Here is a 20,356-nt window from a genome sequence, read left to right as displayed (position 1 = left end):
CTGCGGGTCAAGGATGTCAAATGCTATAATTTATCATGATATGTTTACATCAATGCGTAGAGCTCTTACTTGTTGTTGCTACGCAACAGATGGCACTGCAATGTGACAATCGATAAGGGAAATAGAAGCACGAGAAGGAGAGAGGAGAGTGTCATAAGCTCACGCTATGTATTTCATTATCCAAAAACTTAATAAAAACTTTACAAAGTTGGCTTTTATATCTTAGACAAGGTTTCTTAAGTCAAAAACTAATCGTCTGGGAGCTCTAACCAAGGATTAAATGATACAATATAGAAGCTTATAGCTCTGGCTCATAGATTACAATATCCACTCGTCAAATAGGAGTTACAATATTCCCAATTTATCAAAAGAATAAGTGTTTTTACAATGAAGCTCCCGAAAAAATGTTACATGGGTTAGCTTGCTGCTAAGACTTTCTTGTATTATCTCTGTAAACAAGTCCTTGGCTTCCAAATATGTTTGAAGTAATAGAATCTCACGAGTTGTGTTGCGATGAGTAGTGCTTGGCTCTTGAAGACCTTCCCTCCCAAAAAGAGACCATTCTCGAAGAATCCTATTTTCCATGTCTTTTGGACACTATGAAAATCTCTAATTGTTTACTACGGTCTTTTATCGTGTTTTGTAGAGAGAAGGTCCAAAATCAGCTGGAGAAGGAAGAGAGAGGAGGTCTGGAAGGAGGGGGGGAGGGAGGGATTTGTATTTCAATTATTACCACGAGTATTTTTGCAATTAGTACTGCGGTATTTACCTTCATTATTGCCACTACTATTATCGTGTTTATTCCCGTGGCAAGATTTAGCGTTTATCCCCCCCCCCCCCCCGTCCCCCGGTTCAAATTTTGGTGTTTCCCTCCTCTTAATAAAAATTAAAGACCATTATATGAAATTTTTAAATTTAAAAAAAAAAGAGATATGAAAACATGAAACAATAATTAGCTATTTAGGATACACTTGGTTACAGCTAAACTAATCACCCTATCACTTGCAAGATTAACATAATTTGACATGTTTCACAAAATTAGAGAGAGGAAGAGGGGGGGGAGAGAGATGAATGGATTACACGACCAAAAAATTTCATAACTTAAAGTATGCAAAATGTTTATGAATCATCTTCCAAAAGATCCCTACAAGAAGCATCATCCAATTCTAAGCCCATGGCTCCTAAAACAGTAAAGAGAGAAACGGAATTGTTGTTTGTGGATGCATTTGCTTCATCTCTTCAAATTCATCATCCTCCATCTCATCATCTTCATCATCATGACAATAATCCTTGTTGAGACTTGCGGCCGCTAGCGGACTTGATTCATTGACCTCCATCTCCTCTGTCTCCCCCTCATCCAAAGTAGGTGGTGGAAGAGGGTCGAAGATGGTGGTCTCCACTTCATTAGTTGAAAAAAGGGTTTCTCCCCCAGGTGTTACGAGAATTACAAACCAAAGTTTTGGTTGGTGGATTGCTCGGATATAGATGACCTATAGAAGAGAAGCTCAAAGTGAGTAACATTGGTATAATTAATGCTACAAGAAAATAAGAATAAAAAAGGTAGTCACTCACCTGCTCACAATTGCGTGGCAAAACTAAACTGTCATACCTCCCGTTGTGATGCACGCTAGAAATACACCATGTAGAGGCCATTCTCATGTCATCTAGACACATTTGCAAACCACTTGCACTTGAAGATTAAGGTATGAAAGGTTATAAAATTATCCTTTAGTATCCTTTCAATAGTTCCACAGTACCTGGCTTCATCACCATCTATGTCAAATTTGCCCATGATGCCATAGTCCATGGTGGTTCTACGCTCGTCAATGTGGCGCGTATGAAAGTGACGACCCTTTGACCACATAGAGCTAAAGGAAAGGCACTACAAAATAGGAAAAAATATTTTATCAATTACAAAGATAAAATAAAGAAAAAACTTTACAATATGGTTTATGTATATGAGTACTCTACCTTTGGTACGCATCCTCGTGCCTACTTCCATTCTTTGTCGGTGATGTCTTCTCTACACGCTTTTAATTCGGTCATTCTCTCATAAATCCACTCCACACTAATGAGACCTGAGAAACATGCAAGGTGTCTAGGCACTGGGGGTGCCCTCCTTCCTCCAGATACTTGTTTCCATGCTTCTCTCTCTTGCAAACGCCTTGCCTTTGCCATTGTCCACAAGTCCTACCACTTGGTCATAACGTTTGCATTGAGAATACAAAAGTTATTGACCACTCGAGATAGATTCATATCCATATTAAATAGTTTTCCCTTTCCACTTGGCAAGTGTGAAGTCATCCTTGCATCTTCCTCCTCTGACCACATGCAAGGCATTGAAGGATCAACTTGTGCCAAATACTCTGAGATGTAAACAAATGCCTCTTACATGATCCACCCTTCGGCCATACATGCCTTTGGTTGAGATCGTAGCCGCAAAAAATCTTTTAGAGTCTTTAAAAACCTCTCTAAGAAGAACATCCATCGTGCGTTCACAACTCACATATAGCGATCTCCTTCACCACGTGAACCAATAGGTGGATTTGACTAAGAGGACCGATCAACGAAATGCATCCTCAATGGCACACACAATTTCTATTGCAAGTGTTTGAGTAGTAGGGATAGCATCTATTTCAATTTCCTTGGAGCTCACAAATCTGCAAGAAAACACACAAGGATACACTAAGTTCTAGTTGAGGTTATTATGTACATAAAAAAAAGTGTAGTTGAGTGGAGTCTTGTGGTGTACCTTACTAGTTCTCCAAGTTTGACAATAGCATCCCTGACTTTCTTTCTCAACATATACACATACTCACCAACATAATGAATTCAATGTAAATTTGGGGAAGGGAAATTGAGAGAAAGTCATACACACAAACTATAGATAAAATAGGGAGAGGGACATTACCTGAAGCATCTTGTGCCAATCATGGGACTTCAACCCATGCAATTGAACGCTTCCACCCTTCTTTGCTTTTGTGAAAGATCCTTTTAGCTACCTCATGTATCTTGCTGGTGTGCAAATAGACGCAATGGTACCCTTTACTTTGTCTAATTCTTCTTTGGCTAACATCCATGGCGCTTTAGGAAGCACAACCTTCCCATTGGGGGCACGGTGTGGAGTAGTAGAGACGTGAAGATGTTTCAAGACCCTCAAATCCTCCCTCACACCCAATGAGTCCTACTTGCCAAAAATGTGGTCCCAAAGGGTTCAGGCTACATTCTTTAATATGTGTGCATGGATCCAAGAGGTGTTTTATTTTAAAGTCCTTCCAATATGGAAGCCTTAAAAATATGGAATACCTTGATATACCTTTTGGTGGAGGACACGGAGCCGAATTGTTTTTGTAGTGCTCTTCCCAAATGGTTGCCCAATTTGCCATCGTGAGCTTTAGAGGCATCTTCCCATTTGTTGAGGCCTTGTGCTTGCTATGACCTTGGGGTAAGAAATGATGGTTGTTGAGGCCTTGTGCTTGCTATGACCTTGGGATAGATTACCTTGCGCAAGACATCGGGCCTCTCCGTCACCAATGATTGCCCGCAATTAGGACATCACTGTGACCCGATGTGTAAAACCCTGCATACATATCATATCGTTAGAGAGAGAGAGAGAACTAAAGGGAGAGAGAATAGAGAGAGAAGGAGAAAGGAGATACCAAAAATCTCTCCAAGCCCAGGATAGACGTGCACAGTTCAAATAAGGATTCCCCTCACAATGGATTCTCTCCCCCCTTTGCAAGTGAGATATCTACAACAAGAATGCCTCTCCATAACTCCTCCAACACCTCGATGAGGGGCTCGAGATAGACATGAATATTTGACACTTTGTACTTCCCTAGCACAAGCAAGGAAAGAAGTATATTGCCCTTCTTGGTTGTCTCCCCTGGTAAAATATTGTAGTTGGCGATCACCATAGGACAAGTGCTCCATGAAGTATACTTAGTGCCAACGGGGTTGAAACCATCACTTGCTAATCTAAGCCTCAAGTGTCGAGGCTCCAACCCAAACTCTGGCCATTGAGTTTTGATGTGCCTCCATGCAGGTGAATCGGCAGGGACACGTATTAGCTGGAGTGCCACGCAAGAAGCTCCATGGTAGATCTACTTTTAAATATGTGTTGAATGTGAGGGATTGATGAAAAATGTCTCAATACCTTGCAGGGTAGGTGCACCCCGCTCACTCTAGTCTTGTATTGTGCTTCCTCGCACACGGGACATGAGGTAGCATGTGCGTGCTCATTGAGGTATAGCATGCAATCATTGACGCACGCATGCATGTGCTCATACTCCATTCCAAGTGCAATGACATACGATCTAGCTCGTCGATGATTTGGAGGCATGTGGTGATCTTTTGTCAACATTTTTCCCATCAAACTACAACAAACAGGCGAATTAATACAATTGCAACGATGCACTATAAAGCGAGAGATATGTATAAAAAGCCATATTTGAAACTTACCCAAGGAGTGCATCGATACTTGCATTGCTCCAACCAAATTGTTCTTGCAAGTTGAAGACTTCCAACGATTCCCGGAGCACCGAGTATTGTGCACTGTCGTTAAGAGGTGTTCGGGCACTCACCAGCAATCTATCCTCCACTGCTGCTACCCGTTGAGTGCATGGCTGGAAATCCTCATCACACATGTCACGTTCATGAGCCAATAACTCATCACACATGTCGAACATGTGCTCATCCTCTACTTCAAAGGGCAACTGAGACACCAGAGGATATGTTGAAGTAGAGCTAGTGGGAGGATCACCATGTGGTGCACCCAATTTGTCCAATAGCTCTTGTCTCTGTCGTTCGGCCTTGCGTACCAGTGCACCACCATCAAACACAGATCAATGGGGCACCTCCTCAAGCGAGGGGTGAGTGGCACTCTCATCTCTCCGAGTGCTTTTTCAAGAATGCCAAAATCCTTCATTCTCCACGTGCTCCAATGCAATGCGCCTCAAGCAAGGGATTGTCCTTTTGCACTTGGTGCAAGGACAAGGGAGTTTTTCCTTGAGCCACCGATCACGTTCAAAGCCGTTCGGGGGCCCACAATCATCCCAGTCAACATCCTGCACACGTGCAAAATAGAGAGGATGTTTAATTTAAAACATTTATATTTAGTCATATGTGCCCTAAAAAATAAACAGTTAATTAGAGAAAATTACATATTTCAATAAAAAAGAGAAATGAGTAAAAATTCAAAGGGAATAAAGTGCAATGACTAATGACTGCTACAATTTTTTTAAAATAAAGTACATTTGGTACTTTTACTAAATGGGTAAATTTTTTAATCGAAAATAAAATTCCTCAAATCAAAAAAATTAAAAGGCTAAAAATAACATTATTTATATCTACAAATAGAGGAGGTGGTTTGTACCCCCCTTGCTACCTCAGATACGTTTGTATCCGTTTGAAATGACATTGCACGATAATATCCACGATAATAGCTACGGTAATTGCCACGATAATAGTCACAGTAATATGGCTGGCACCTGAAAAAGGAAGAAGGGCAGAGTATGCCACATTTTTGCCTCATACTTTGCCATCTTCCTCTCCTCCATCCACACAAACACGCACGTGCACACACACACACACACACACACACACACACACACACACACACACATTTCGGTTCATTTGTGAAGGATTTTTGGTTCGTTTGTGAGTGGAGTTTTTGAACGGGGTTTACCACGGTCCACGATTGCCATAGGATGCTCAACCTAACAGTCAACCATTCTACAACTTAAGGTAATCATAAAACATCCCCCCCCCCCCTTTCCCTATCCTATTCTACTCCACACACACACACACACACACACACACACACACACACACATAAAAACACCTGCACACACACACACACACACACACACACAGATTTACATGCATAAATGTAAAAACAAAGCGAGAAAGAAAAGTGCATATACCTCATTCATTTGACGTAGGTTGCTTACTGAAGTAGATGTAATCTTCTTGCGCGTTGTTGTAATATGTAAGCTTTGTTTGCAAATGAATGTGCGTGGTAGATTTGTTAGGAAATGGATTTTGTGTGTGTGTGTGTGTGTGTGTGTGTGTGTGTGTGTGTGTGTGACAGAGAGAGAGAGAGAGAGAGAGAGAGAGAAATAGAGAGAGAGAGAGAGAGGGAGCTAGATAGAGGAAGAGGGGGGGGGGGAAATATATATATATATATATATATATATATATATATATATAGAGAGAGAGAGAGAGAGAGAGAGAGAGAGAGAGAGAGAGATAAAGAAAGTGAGAGAGAGGGAAAGAGAAAGAGAGAGAGAGAGAGAGAGAGAGAGAGAGAAAGATAAAGAAATAGGGAGATAAAGAGCAATGGTTGTAGGCGAAGCAACCATTTTGTGGTGTGCGCAGAAGTACGGGTATGCTTCCGCTTTTGCATAGTGCTTTGAAAAAGACTTTCTTTACGTGAATCCGATGGAATTCAAAAATTACTCTCTACTCTCTTCTCCTCACCTGCTCTATCTTTCTCTCTCTCTTCCTATCTCCCTCTCGCTTTCTCCCCACGGACGCGGCATTAGGTTGGACTGCTTTTAATGGTACCGTACCTCAGAATGGAGGTAGGCATGCAATGTGCATAGTAATCCCTCGAACAAGGAGCTGCTGTGAAGAGATTCTGTGCAAGAAGCACAATAAAGAAGCTCTTCTTCAAAGCACTCTACAGAAGCAAGAGCACTCTCGCATTGCGCACAACACAAAACGATGGCCACATTTACAACCATAGCTTTTTATCTCTACTCAAAATCATGGATACATTTACGTAATTGTATATATATTTGTGTGTACATATATATTTGTTTATGCATGTATGTAGGCACTAAGTACGGAAGCATAGCACCTAAAGGTTAGACGCTTTCTCTTGGGTATAGTCCTTTTTTAATTGTGGTGTTGCGATCATTGATCCACTCATGCATGGAGTACCACAATGTACCTTTGGTTTTACCACGGTTGAGGTTGTGATGATATCTAAAGAGGTGCCACTTGACCTTTGGCACTACTATCCCCTACTTAGGTCTACTAGTATGTATATGTATCTACGTGCTTATGTGCATATATACTTGTGTACGTATGTATAGATGAGTGAGTAGGGGGGGAAAGCTAAATCTCATATTGCTCTTTGTAATGTAGATATGATCAGACGAGAGACCACCTGGTGGGGAGCATCCATCTGGCTCTTCTTTTGGTTGGTTCACATCTAGGTGGGCTCCCACTCGGGGTGGACATCGCTCCATTGGACCCGAGTCTTGAGGCGGTGAGAATAAGCAAAGAAATAAAGATTATTTGTGGCTAGTTAACCCTAAACCATGAGTGTTATAGATTTATTTTTGTTAATTGCACGCATGGCCATCCTACACCTACTCTACTCAAGTTCCTCCACCGGTCGTAGATCCAGACCTACAACGGGCTATCTCTTTACGAGACCAGTACCTCCGTTCGACGGAGGGATTGTTTGGCCGCTACACTCTGTGGCACCTTGCAACCTACGGTCTTTCTTTGCAGTCCATACCATGGGGGAGTCAAGGAGGGACTCTTTACATCCAGAGCCTCGCACCAACGGCACCTCATTCTACGGCCCCTTCTTATCGTCCTACTCCCCTTCCATCGCAGGTTCCCACTCCGGTGGCATTTTAGGGTCCCACTCCCATGGCATCACAGGGTCCCACTACACTCCATTCCACTCGTGCTTTGCTAGAACACTATCGACGCACTTCTTCTAGTAGCGAGCGTTGACGGTCGTCTCAAGGCAAGAGAGACAAAGCAACAGGGGATCTTCTGGCTTTGCTTGTTTTGGTAATGGTGGGGGAATGGAGTCCCCTATTACAAAGCGTGCCACCCTTGATGCAGAGGACGAGGATATTGACGTATCCGTGCCAGAAACACGTGGGGGCTACTGCAGGGTAAAATATGGTGGGGAGGTGGACTTTGGTACAGCACAGGGCAGGGCCTTTTGATGTCATCTTCAGATTCTTATACATTCAGCGTATAAGATTGTAAAGTTTAGAGACCAACTACTTGATCACACACGCTACATTGAGTACGCGTTGCATGCTAGATTTCCAAATGCCGCCTATCAACGTTTTTCACAACAGTGCTTGGAGGGCTACATAAAAATATTTTTGAAAAACAAGTAGTCCAGCATACAACATGCAGCGGCCCACCAAGTTAGAGATCCAGATAGGAGCTATCCCGGTGGCAACATGATGGCAGACGCGGAGTGGGAGTCGGAAATGCAAGAAAAGAGCGATCAAGCTGCAAACGGACTCATCCTATAGACAACAACGCGAAGCTCGCATGAGACAAACTCCCACGCACTATGGCTCAGGAGTCAAAGCAACATGGAAGGACAAATATGTAAGATTGATTAAATTACAACCTAGATCAATGATTATAAAGATTATAGTTGATGATGTGTTATTATTATTACTAACTTAGTAAAATATCACTTCTAATCAATCAACCAAAGAGATGGTCAAGTATCCGGAGCGGCATACAAAGTTTGATACTTGGCAATGGTTGTTTGAGAACAACCACATCTCTCATGAGCAATTCGACACAGCGGTTGGAGCACTACAAGTGGTAAGTTTAAACAAATAATTATATATCAATTGTTTTGAGCTATTGATATTTGTTTAATTTGGTTTGGGTTTACGTAGAGTCAAGGTGACCAAACATACGTGGCTCTCGACGAGGAGGAGGATTAGATAGAAAATTATTTGTCCAAACTTTCATAAAGTCCCAATGTGGCACAATGTATATACAACTATTTTCATATTATTTGTAACTTTTTAAATAGTTGATTTTTTGCACATTAAATTGTCAAGGTAAAGTAAATTTAATTTCAATTTTTTGTTTTTTTGTATATTCTTTCAAAAAACAATTGATGTTTCATTGTTTTATGCAGATCTAAAATAAAGGTGCTCATTTGGGCCACCCAATTTTGGGTGGCCCAAATGAGCATCTTTATTTGTGAATAGGCGTTTATCAATAATTAACGCGTTAATATCAGCAAAAAGTGACCCGGTAATAGCTACGGGTATATTCCCGCAAATATTATAGCGATTATTGTTTTTCCCCGACAATGCTAGCGGTTATGCATTACTGTCGGACACTCCTTGAATAGGCGATGGAGGTCTTCACTAGCTGTTATGTGTTGCAAGCATCTATTTTGACCAATTCCCCTAGCGATAACCTTCACCCTAATCAACACAGATCCCCATATCACCTTCCATAAGAAGACTTTCATCTCGTGCGGCCCCCATTGAGGGCACTAGATGTTCTTCACCACCATCTCCCATCTCGATCATGGGGGACTAGTTTTTGCCTCACTGTTTGGTGAGCGGGGAGAACCAAACCTTTGAAGTCATAAGGGTGATGTATACCTCCTTAGTTTGCGATTTCAGGAAATGTCTATTCTTAGACCACTGCCAAACTTTCCACTCGAACTTTGATTCACAGTTTGGCAGATACCACCTGTTAAGCCGTTCTAGGACTTTGTTGATTAGTAATATTTCTATCCCATTGAGCTTATACTGGAGAGCCAATTGATTTGTTCCTTTCCAACAACTTCTGATGTAGTCCCACAGTTGGCCTAGCCATCTAATACCTTTGTTATTTATCTTCTAGTAGCTTCCCTCCAAAAAGGGGTTAGAAGGATGCCTCCAGCCTTGAAGAGCCAAGGGCACCAATGAGTTATTGAATTGTGAAAGTACCTTGTCATCTCTCCCCATTACAAGGACTTTGTTGCACTTTCAAGTGAGCTCACCTATTGTACCCCCAAGTTTCAGGACAGCCCATTGAAGGGCCAACAACTTGTCGTACACCTCAAGCCCTTCTATTGTCCACCTTGTGAGCATACTTTGGGGTTGTCCATCATAACCTTAGCTACCACAAACTTGGTACATTGGGCCTCTACATGAGTGCTAGGATTAAGAATCTTGAGACTGCCTTGCTCCATAGGTCTCGCAATTGTCTCCCGTTTAGCCCACTACTAGGGCGTCAAATCTTTAGTGTTGTTATTCCATAGAAAACTCTTTACTATTTTTAGTAACTCTTTCTGGTTACATTTAGCTAGCTTATGCAATACAAGGGAGCATAAATGAATTGGTTACCTTTTACTTTGCTTGAAAAGGGGAGAAGCACATACTCCCACCTTTGCATTGTGCGCGTATGTCGCATGTGTCAATGCAAGGAACTTGCCGATACAATGTGTGCGAGCCACAAATGGCTCCAAGCACACAACAAGCCTAAACGAGAAAGCTCAAAGATGGCGTTGGTGTGTCACTCATCGCTCTACGCTTCCTGTCGTGGAGGATTCCTCGCCACAAAGAAGAGGGAGACACCGCTACGCCGCGCTCAACCGCTTCGCCGCCGTCGTGCCGCCGCATTCTCTCTCTCTCTCTCTCTCTCTCTCTCTCTCTCTCTCTCTCTCTCTCTCTCTCTCTCTCTCTCTCTCTCTCTCTCTCTCTCTCATGCATACACACACACACAAGGAGATGAAGAAGAAGAAGATGCAGATGGAGCAAGAGCACTCTTCAATTGCACAAATGAGAGAATGAGTGAATTTTAGGTTTAGTTGACTTTTATATGAGCTCACCCCATTAGCACTTGGTCGCCCATGCTTAGCCAACTAATCCCTTGAATGTTCCAGTTAGAGTGCGCCTCTCATCGGTGATCACTCTTACCCTTTCCCTATTGGACCGACAAGCCTGGTACCTGACTCTACCAAGTAAATAATACAACGTCCGTCGTAGGTGATATGGTGTCCGTGAGCCGTGAGGGTTAACATGTCCCCCTTCCTGATGTGGATTCCATCCTCGGAAGCTATTGAGTTGAAGCTCGTTCATCGAGGTGGAAGAGCATTTGAGATTAATGTCCTTAGCCTTCTTCAGTCACTGCAAAATCAAACAACATTGGCACAGTAATTGCATTCTCATATAGAATTAAAAAGCATATGCAGTTGTAGGCAAACAATGTGATTGGTAACAGAATTTTAAACCATTTGTCAGCAATAAAGATTAAATTGCAATATAATCAAATGCATAAACATATGTAAAGGTAAAAAACTAAACAAGTCTGGGGTCGCTAATTTAACAATCGAAAGGCACTAGAGATCGACTATTAATACCATGGGTAAGCTTCTTAATTTTCTCTGGTCAATTAAGTTGTTTAATCGTGAGAGCCAAGTATTTCATGTTCGAGGGCTGACTAGAGGCTATACCTAGAAGACCTTGTAGTTAAGCTACAATAAAAGGAATTGCTCATGAAATCATCACCTGATTTATTTTCTTTTCTTTGACCCCCCAAAGTCTTTTCACAGTGATCAATTTTTGATGTGTGTGCTTATTTTGGATGCCTTGGGTTTTTTGTTTTTCAAGGAAAAGCGTCCACACTGGGAACCTCTAGGGCTCTAGTACCATAGGCGATACATGTGAGTTAAGTACCAAATCAAGAGGAGATTTCTCTTCCAGCTTAAGATTTTACATTGTGGCACTTTGATTTGTTTTTGTTTGTTCATTTTCAACATTTTAATTTTGTAACTTTTGGGGGGTCATATAACACTGTTACACCTCCCCAGGCTCATCACACTAGTAAACTCCCTTTATAATACTTAAGCTAAAGGTCAATCAAGCCCACTAGAAAGCCCTAGTACCTTTCACACAATGCTGCCTAAATCGGATTAAGAACCTAAGTAACCATTGATTATTAGGAAGGCATTCCCATGGTATTAAGAGAAGATCTGTAACACCTAACTTGGTCAAACTAGCTTAGTCGGGGACTGCTTGATTTTTAAATCTAGACAAGTGATTATGACAAAAATTACATTGAATTTAATGTTTGATACTAAACAAAGGCACTGAATATTTTGCTACCAATCACAATCAAAGCAGACAAACATGGATGCAAAAAGATAAGGGGCGATGCTAATGGACAAGAAACACCTGTTTGTGTTGATGGTCGCGCTTGATTTGAAGTGTGAACGAGAGAAAGATCCCATGAAGGTCCAAATCCTAACCACAGCAACACGTTCCTATACACACTAGGAAACACAAAGAATACCTCTAGGAGGCACATCAGTGGGAAGAAAGAACTTTGCTAATCACCAAACTCTAAAACAGAAACACTCCTATCATACTAATCCTACCTACCCTCCGTCACTCGAGTGATGAGGATCAAAGGTGTTTTATGACATAGGTTTCTGTTTCAGTGTACCGGATGTGAATGTGTAGGTCTGGTCAATGTTTTGACTTTAATTGTGCACACTCGTTTGCTAATTGCTCTTGCTCTATTTTTTTAATTTTTTGTGAGTATAAGGCTTTACATGTACATTCCCTCAGCTTGGGAGATTGAGAGGTCAGGGAGGAAGGTTGAGAGGGGAGCAAGTTAATGATGGATGTCAGCAAACACTCCCCCCTTCCTTGGGTAGATCATACCATTTGAAATGTGCTCGTCACCCTTTGAAACCAATTGTTACAATTGGTAATAGGTGAGGATTTTTGCCAGTAGTTTTCTATTACCTTAGGTGCCTCGTCGAGTTGTAAGGGTGGTAAGGTACTCTCCCAGGATCGAACATGAAGTGGTTCATCAGGTGATTCTTGAACATTGGGAGGTGTGGATTCCTTTGTAGCTTTATGGAGGTCCACTATTGTAGGTGGAGGCTGTGGAGAAGCTTTTACCTCTATGGATGCATTACATGAGGAGCTAGAAGCTTCATGGGACTCCCCCCTTCCTGAGCTAGGTGGAACAAATCGTTCTTTCTTTGGTACCCAAACTAGCTCTGGAGCAGGTGTGTACCATTCTGTGATTTTTTCTTTCCGCAATCGTTGATTCATTTTGGAGCTACAGGATTGGGCTCGCATGGGTCAAGTGACAAGTAAGAACACAATCTACGTTTTGGCACCCAGATTTGATCATTTGCTTGATAGTAGCCTTGGGCTTCCAATAATCGTTTAGGGATCCACCGCCACGTTTCCTTACATTTCTTGGAGCGAATGGGACGTCTCTTACCAGGTTCCTGTCTTTTAGCACTGGCTATGGTCGCTAAAGAAGCTTTGGAGACCCATTTGTATGTTCTTTTTGTTATATTAGGATGAGTCTTGTCAGAAGCTATATGCATTGCTTGTAGCATATTTAAGGGTACAGGAATTTCATCCCCCTCAGGCGTTACCCAAGTCGTCCCCCTATTTCCCCAAGTGTCTATGGTTGCTGCTAGGTGGACTGTACGGTCTCTGACCCCGATCAAATGAGCACCATTGTACCATGAAATGAACATAATGGAAAAAGTTACTATTTTTAGCAGTATTTCAAATTCTGTCAGTGCCATGATGTTTAGAATGTTTTAAAGCTTCGAAATATGAATAAAAATAATTTTTGTAAAAAAATTCCAAAAATAGTAAGTTTTTGGTCACCCGACCCGTCCAGTTTTGATCGTCTCGAAAAACTGCACCCGTACCCCGATTTTTGAGAAAAATGCATTTTCGGACCCCGGGGGCTACTAAATATGGCAGGTACTCGAGCCAGTACGTCTTAGTTAGAGCTTTGTATAGCAACTTTCAACATCAAAATCCGATCCGTATGACCCGTTTTAGCCTAGAACCAATTTTCCTAAAAATTATCCGGGGAGGTACCGGGGGCACGAGGCTGTGTGGGAACAAGTTCCAGCCCACTCCATACCAGCTTTAGCAGCTAGGGGGCGCCCTCTTGCTTTGTGGGAGTCTTGGGAAAGCTGCCAAGCCAGCAACTCAGTCTCAAAACCAGTTAACCAAGGCAACCTGACACTTGGTGGGCAGGGAACTGGACTTGCCATGCTTAATTGGAGAAGCTCCCAGATGCAATTAGCAACACAGATCGATTTTCAGCCTGTAGGAGCCTATTTAAAGACCTGCACACACACACACACATACACTTATGCTCACACACACACACACACAGTGCATACACACACACCTACACACACTGGGAAGGTGCTGTCGGTTCACACACTTTTTGAAGGAGAAGCAAGGAGGGAGGTGCTCCCGAATTCTCGCCTCAAGAAGCTCGATTAGATCAGAGAATCGAGAAGATTATCAACCCTTAATCACGGTAACCACGGTTTAATTAATTCCATCTGTAAATTCTTTTCATTACCATCTAAATTCCTCGTCCATTATGCTTATCCCTAGTCGAAATTCTCTATGACTACTCTTTAAATTCTCCTTATTCATAATCTATTATGTAATCATCATTCCATAGCTGAATTATCAAGCCATTCTTCACTCTCAATTAATGATTAGTGCATGATTATTAGAATTTTCTCTCTCTAGGTAGCATAGTATTAATCGGCAAGCCGGTAATTGTGTAGATTTAAGAGAATCACTTTTTCTATCACCAATTAATACTGTAACTAAATTAAATTCATTTCCTTTATGCATTAAGGTGTAATTAAGGAAAAATTAACTGTCAGTAAGTCTCTACGAGTTGACTTTCCTCACACATATGCATAAGATAAACCTGCATCATCTAGTTGCTAGGAAGGAGATTAATCATACTTAATTCATCTCTCTGGTAATTCCATTAGTGAAATCCTACTATTCTTAATCACGTAAGCCGAGTAATTATCTTTAGAGCAGGTTCCCATAGGATTACGTGCCATCCTTAATGATTGCTTTATGAAAGAAATCTAGACCTCTCATATAGAGAAATTAATTGATGTCACTAATCTATCCGTTGGACTGTTATGATGCTTGCGAACCTTAGCTCTTTCTCCAAGCTAATCATTTAAAGTAGTGAGAAATGGCCCCGGTTAAGAGGACGCGCTTCGGTGGTGCCCACCATCGCGAGGCAGGAACGAGTAATGTCAACGAAAAGAGGAAAGCTCCGATGGAGGAACAAATACCGGCCATCTCACGGGCCATCGATGAAGAAGTGGAAGAGGGGGTAGAGTTCCTCGTTAGGGCTCTTGAATCCACGACTTGCTTTCTATGCGGTGGATACCCACGACTTGCTTTCTATGCGGTGGGAACCCACGTCTTGCTTTCTATGCGGTGGGAGTGTCCATGACGTGCTTTCTATGCGGTGGACATACCTAGTTGTATGGGCAGCTAGGCGACAACGGGAGGAGTGAACTCTCGCTGGAGGGGGGATGTTGTACCTCCAGAACATTGGAACTTTTATGAATAAGTTTGAGTAGAATTTTTACTAGAATTCTGTCTTGGTGTTGTTTGCAATACTGGTTGAAGGTCTGTCTTAACGAACCATGTGATTCGGAATTAAACAAGGAATATCTATGTTGAACAACCTTTGTGGTAGTAATTAGGTCACACGAGGAAGTGTGAGTGTGGGGGTGGAAAGTGGGGGCTTGGCTCAGGTTGCCAATGCCTACGAGATGGGTGGTCCCGATTGGTCAGGAACTCTCTGTCCCCATAGTGCTTACTCGATATTAGTAATTCTCATTGCCCCTAGAGCGGGGAATTCTCGAGAGTACGTGCCTCTGAAACATGGGGAAAAAGGCACTCGAGGCTTCTCTCCCCTTGGAAGGTGTATCTTAGGATCGCTAGATAGTTCAAGTACGCTTCCCTTGCGAGGTGGAGCTAGATCTCCCTGCTAGTAGGCTCGAACTCGACTCACTTTGTGATGAGAGATCGTCCGCTAGTCGAACCCTGAACCATTTTGTTTGCTTCCGCAATAGATCTAGTGGCCACCGGTTTCACCATCAGATCCGCCATTGGAAACGGCGGGGTGGGGACCTCACACCTGGTATCAGAGCCTAGGTTAGAGAGCCTAGGTTAGTCTATGAAATGAAGTCGTATTGTTTGGACATTTAAAAGGAATTGAAAGTATGTAGGTAGCTGATCCAAATTCCTTGCATTGGTGTTGCAGGAAGACCCCGTGCTAGAGTATCGGAAGTTCCAAGTGTTTGAGCCTATTTATGAGCAAGCTCAAAGATCCCCAGTTTACCAGTTCAGGCGAGATGTCATGGAGATACTATTGAAGGCTTATACGCCACACTCCACTCTCATTGATAGAGGATGAAAACTTGATTGGACATTTCCAGGAGGGGTTTACTACATCAACGCTCAGAAGCTAGGATGCTTGGCTACCGACTTGAAGAAGATACGTTGGGGAGAAGAGTTGAGAGTAATAGAGATATTCTATTTGGTGCCTACACAATTGGACCAGACTGTTTCAAACAATTCCAATCAAACCATCAACGACTGGCTCTTGGAGAAGGTCACCAATGTGATCCTAGCGAACCGAGTCAAAACCTTTGGATTACTGAAAGCGGAGCTCCGGCCCGATATCTTAGTTTATTATCCACTCAAGAATGAGTATAGAAACTATTACATGAATGAAGTAGTACATCATGTCAATACCATCTCCTAGGCGTATTTATACACAATCCATAAAGCCATGTAATAAGCTGATCATCAGTTATCCTACACCTTGAGGGGTTTCAATTGTAATAAATTTGCATCAATAAAGTGTTTTTTGACTCTGAATCTCTGTCTCTTGATAAAGTAGAATCTTGAATTTTATTTAAAGTCTCGTGTCTATTTTGAAATCCAAGTAATGTATCAAGAATTCGTATAATCCATGTAGGCACCGCCTGTTGCTCTGTACTCGGCAGCGCAAGAGAAGAAGCTCCTCCTTAAGCAAGCCCAACCTCCGATCTTTAAGGGCGAGGGGGCAAATGTGGAGAGAGATGCAGAAGTATGGATGGAAGCCATGGACGATTACTTTGAAGCTGTGGGGACCCAACCCGTAAATCAGACCATGCTTGCGATGTTCCGCTTGACTGGCGATGCCAAGATATGGTGGAAGCAACATTGCAGAGACATGGATATTAAGGGATCTTCCCAGTCCTGGGAAGACATCAAAGCTGCAATAATGGGGCGTTATTTACCGCCTGCCTATAGAACCTTGAAGATGAATGAATTCTTTTCACTTCGGCAGCTGAATTCATCTGTCAAAGAATACTATGCAAAGTTTGTCACTCTTCGGAGATATGCTCCTAAGATGACCTTAGAACAACAGGTGGCAAGGTTCTGCCAAGGACTAATCGATCCCCTGAATACTCGGTTGGAAGCTCTTAGGCCGACGACGCTTCAGGATGCCTTGTTAAGAGCCAAACCTCTAGCTCTCCAAGTACAAAAGGCTAATGAGAACAGAAGGAATCATTGGGCAAAGAGGGCAAGGACCACTGCTTGGGATAACAGACCTGCCAACCAAGCATATAGCCAGTGCCCTATTGTGGCTACCACCACAACCAGGGAATTCCCTGATGTTCGATGCTATGGTTGCGGCGAGCATGGACATTACAGATCCAATTGCCCCAGGAACATTCAGGCAACCAACGCCAATGCCATACCCTTGAATACTCGTGGGCGTACCCAAGCTAATGGAAGAGGAGGACGAGGAAGGATGAACAGAGGGCGAGGGCGTGGGGCTACCGCCAGAGTGAATGCCGCAGTGGTACAACCAACTGTGGGTGATGAAGCAGTGGAGAGAGCAACCCTACATGCTGCAATTGACAATCCCAATGGTTGCGAGCAATACGCAGTCATTCATACGCCAGGATCTCTCAGAGGTGAACAAGTTAACTTCCTTATAGATTGTGGTAGTACTCTTTCATTTCTTTCACCTAGATGCATGAGGAAGCTAAAGCTAGAGAAGTATCCAACAAGCAAGCTAGTTGTTGAGTTAGCAAACGGCAAGGAGGTAATATCTCAACACTCTGCAGGCAAAATCGACTTTGATCTAGGGGGACACCCAACTTCTGCCCAATTTCGAACCTTACCCTTAGGATTCTTTGATGGGATACTAGGGATGGACTGGCTAAAGCAAAATATGGCCCACATACATTGTGCACAGGGGAATTTTACCTTTACAGATAACTTGGGTAATGAAGCCTTAATCCAGGGGGAAATGGGAGACCTAGGGCTACTCTAGTTAAGGCCAGCAGACTTTTGAAGGGACTAAGGAAGGGTCAGCAAATTTATGCGGTTAAACTCAACAAGGTGGACCAATCAAATACCTCACTTCGACCAAACTGGTTGAGGGAGTATGATGATGTATTCCCTGAAGACCTTACGAATCTTCCACCACACAGAGAGGTAGATCATGAGATTGAGACTATCCCTGGGTGTGAACCTATCTCAAAAAGACCTTATAAAATATCACTTCCAGAGGCCATTGAACTCAAGGAACAACTTGGGCAACTCATTGAGCAAGGATTCATTCGACCCAGTACTTCTCCTTGGGGTGCTCCAGTTCTTTTTCAGAAGAAGAAGGATGGAACCTTAAGGCTATGCATAGACTATCATGGACTAAACCAGGTAACTGTCAAGAACAAGTATCCAATTCCAAGGATTGACGAACTCTTGGACAGGTTCCACGGCACCAAAATATTTACAAAGATATATCTAAGATCAGGATATTACCAAATCAGGATCAAGAAATCAGATATTCCAAAGACAGCTTTCAATACTAGGTATGGGCACTACGAGTTCACAGTAATGTCTTTTGGTCTAACAAACGCTCCTGCAAGCTTCAATCGACTTATGCAGGATATTTTCAGACCTTACCTGGATGATTTTGTCTTGGTTTTCTTTGATGACATTCTGATCTACTCTAAGAACGAAGCAGATCACAAAGATCATGTCCGCAAGGTACTTGATCTCCCTCGAGAACATCAGCTTTACGCTAAAGAGAGCAAGTGCACTTTTTGCTCACCAAAAGTCAACTATCTTGGATTTGTCATATTGGCTGGAGGGATTTCAGTGGACCCTGACAAGGTCAAGGACATCGTTGATTGGCCTCAACCATCCACCATCAGCGAAGTAAGAGGATTTCTTGGAATAACGGGATGGTACAGGATTTTTGTCAAGGACTATGCACGTATTGCTGCACCTTTGACGGAACTCCTGAAGAAAGGAATGAGGATTGAATGGAAGACCGAGCACGAGTCTAGCTTTGCTAAGCTAAAAGAGTTCTTGGTCTCGGCTCCTATTTTAAAGCTTCCAGATTTCAACAAGGAATTTGAAGTAGCGACTGACGCTAGCAAATTTGCTCTAGGCGGAGTCCTTACTCAAGAAGGAAGACCAGTGGCATATACTTCGCGAAAGTTGAGAGATCATGAGAAGAATTATCCTACTCATGATTTGAAACTTTTAGCAGTTATTCATGCATTGAAGTTATGGAGACATTATCTTCTTGGGCGCAAGGTTCAACTGGTTACAGACCACAAGAGCATAAAATGGATTTTTACTCAACCTATTCTCAATATGCGACAACGACGATGGATAAAGCTATTACAGGAATATGACCTTGATATAAAGTATAGACCAGGAAAGTAAAATGCAGTTGCAGATGGTCTTAGCCGAAAATCCTTTCTCGGAGCTATCTCTATTCCAAATAACCCTATCTGGGATAGAATCAAAGAAGCATCTTTGGTAGATCCAGAGTAACAACGTATAGTATCTCTAGTCCAGCAGAATAAGATGCTTGAAGCTAAATATTACTCACTTATGGGAGGATGTCTTTACTACAGACATAGACTCTGTGTACCCAGAGACCCAGCTCTAAAGAAAACTATTCTGTATGAAGAACATGATAGGCCTACATCCGGACATCCAGGCTAGGCTAAGACTCTTCATGCTGTCAGGAGGAGTTATTTTTGGTCTGGAATGAAAGGGGACATACTTTTCTATGTGAGGCAATGTCTTTCTTGTCAGCGGATAAAGGCCGAAAGAATCAAGTTACCAGGGCAACTTCAACCTCTTGACATACCCCAAATGAAATGGGAATGCATCAGTATGGATTTTGTTACAGGATTACCTTCTACAGGAGGTTACGACTCTGTTTTCGTGGTTGTTGATATGCTTACGAAAGTGGCTCATCCAATACCCGTAAAGACAACTTTTACTGCTTCAGATATTAGTCGGGTATTCATCAAGGAGATTTTTAGGCTACATGATCTACCCAAGCGTATCGTCAGCGATAGAGATGCCAAGTTTACATCGAAATTTTGGACTTCTCTTTTCCAATCTATTGGGTCACAATTAGCCTTTAGTACAGCATATCATCCATAGACAGATGGGCAAACTGAGAGAGTTAATCAAGTCATCGAGGACGTTCTCAGAGCCTATTGTTCGCAAGAGCCAAAGAAGTGGTTACAATATCTACCTTTGGTGGAGTATGCTTACAACTCTTCCGAACACATAAGCATTGGAATGTCACCTTTCAAAGCTCTTTATGGACACGAATGCTTAGCACCACTGAACTTCTCAGATCCAACCATCAGGGTAGAAGCTTCTAGAAAGATGTTAGAAGATATGGAAGCACAGACTAGAGCTAA

This window comes from Adiantum capillus-veneris, chromosome 17 (genome assembly GCF_014529385.1).
Source record: "Adiantum capillus-veneris isolate H3 chromosome 17, ASM1452938v2, whole genome shotgun sequence".
NCBI classification, from domain to species: domain Eukaryota; kingdom Viridiplantae; phylum Streptophyta; class Polypodiopsida; order Polypodiales; family Pteridaceae; genus Adiantum; species Adiantum capillus-veneris.
This window is presented reverse-complemented; position numbering follows the sequence as displayed.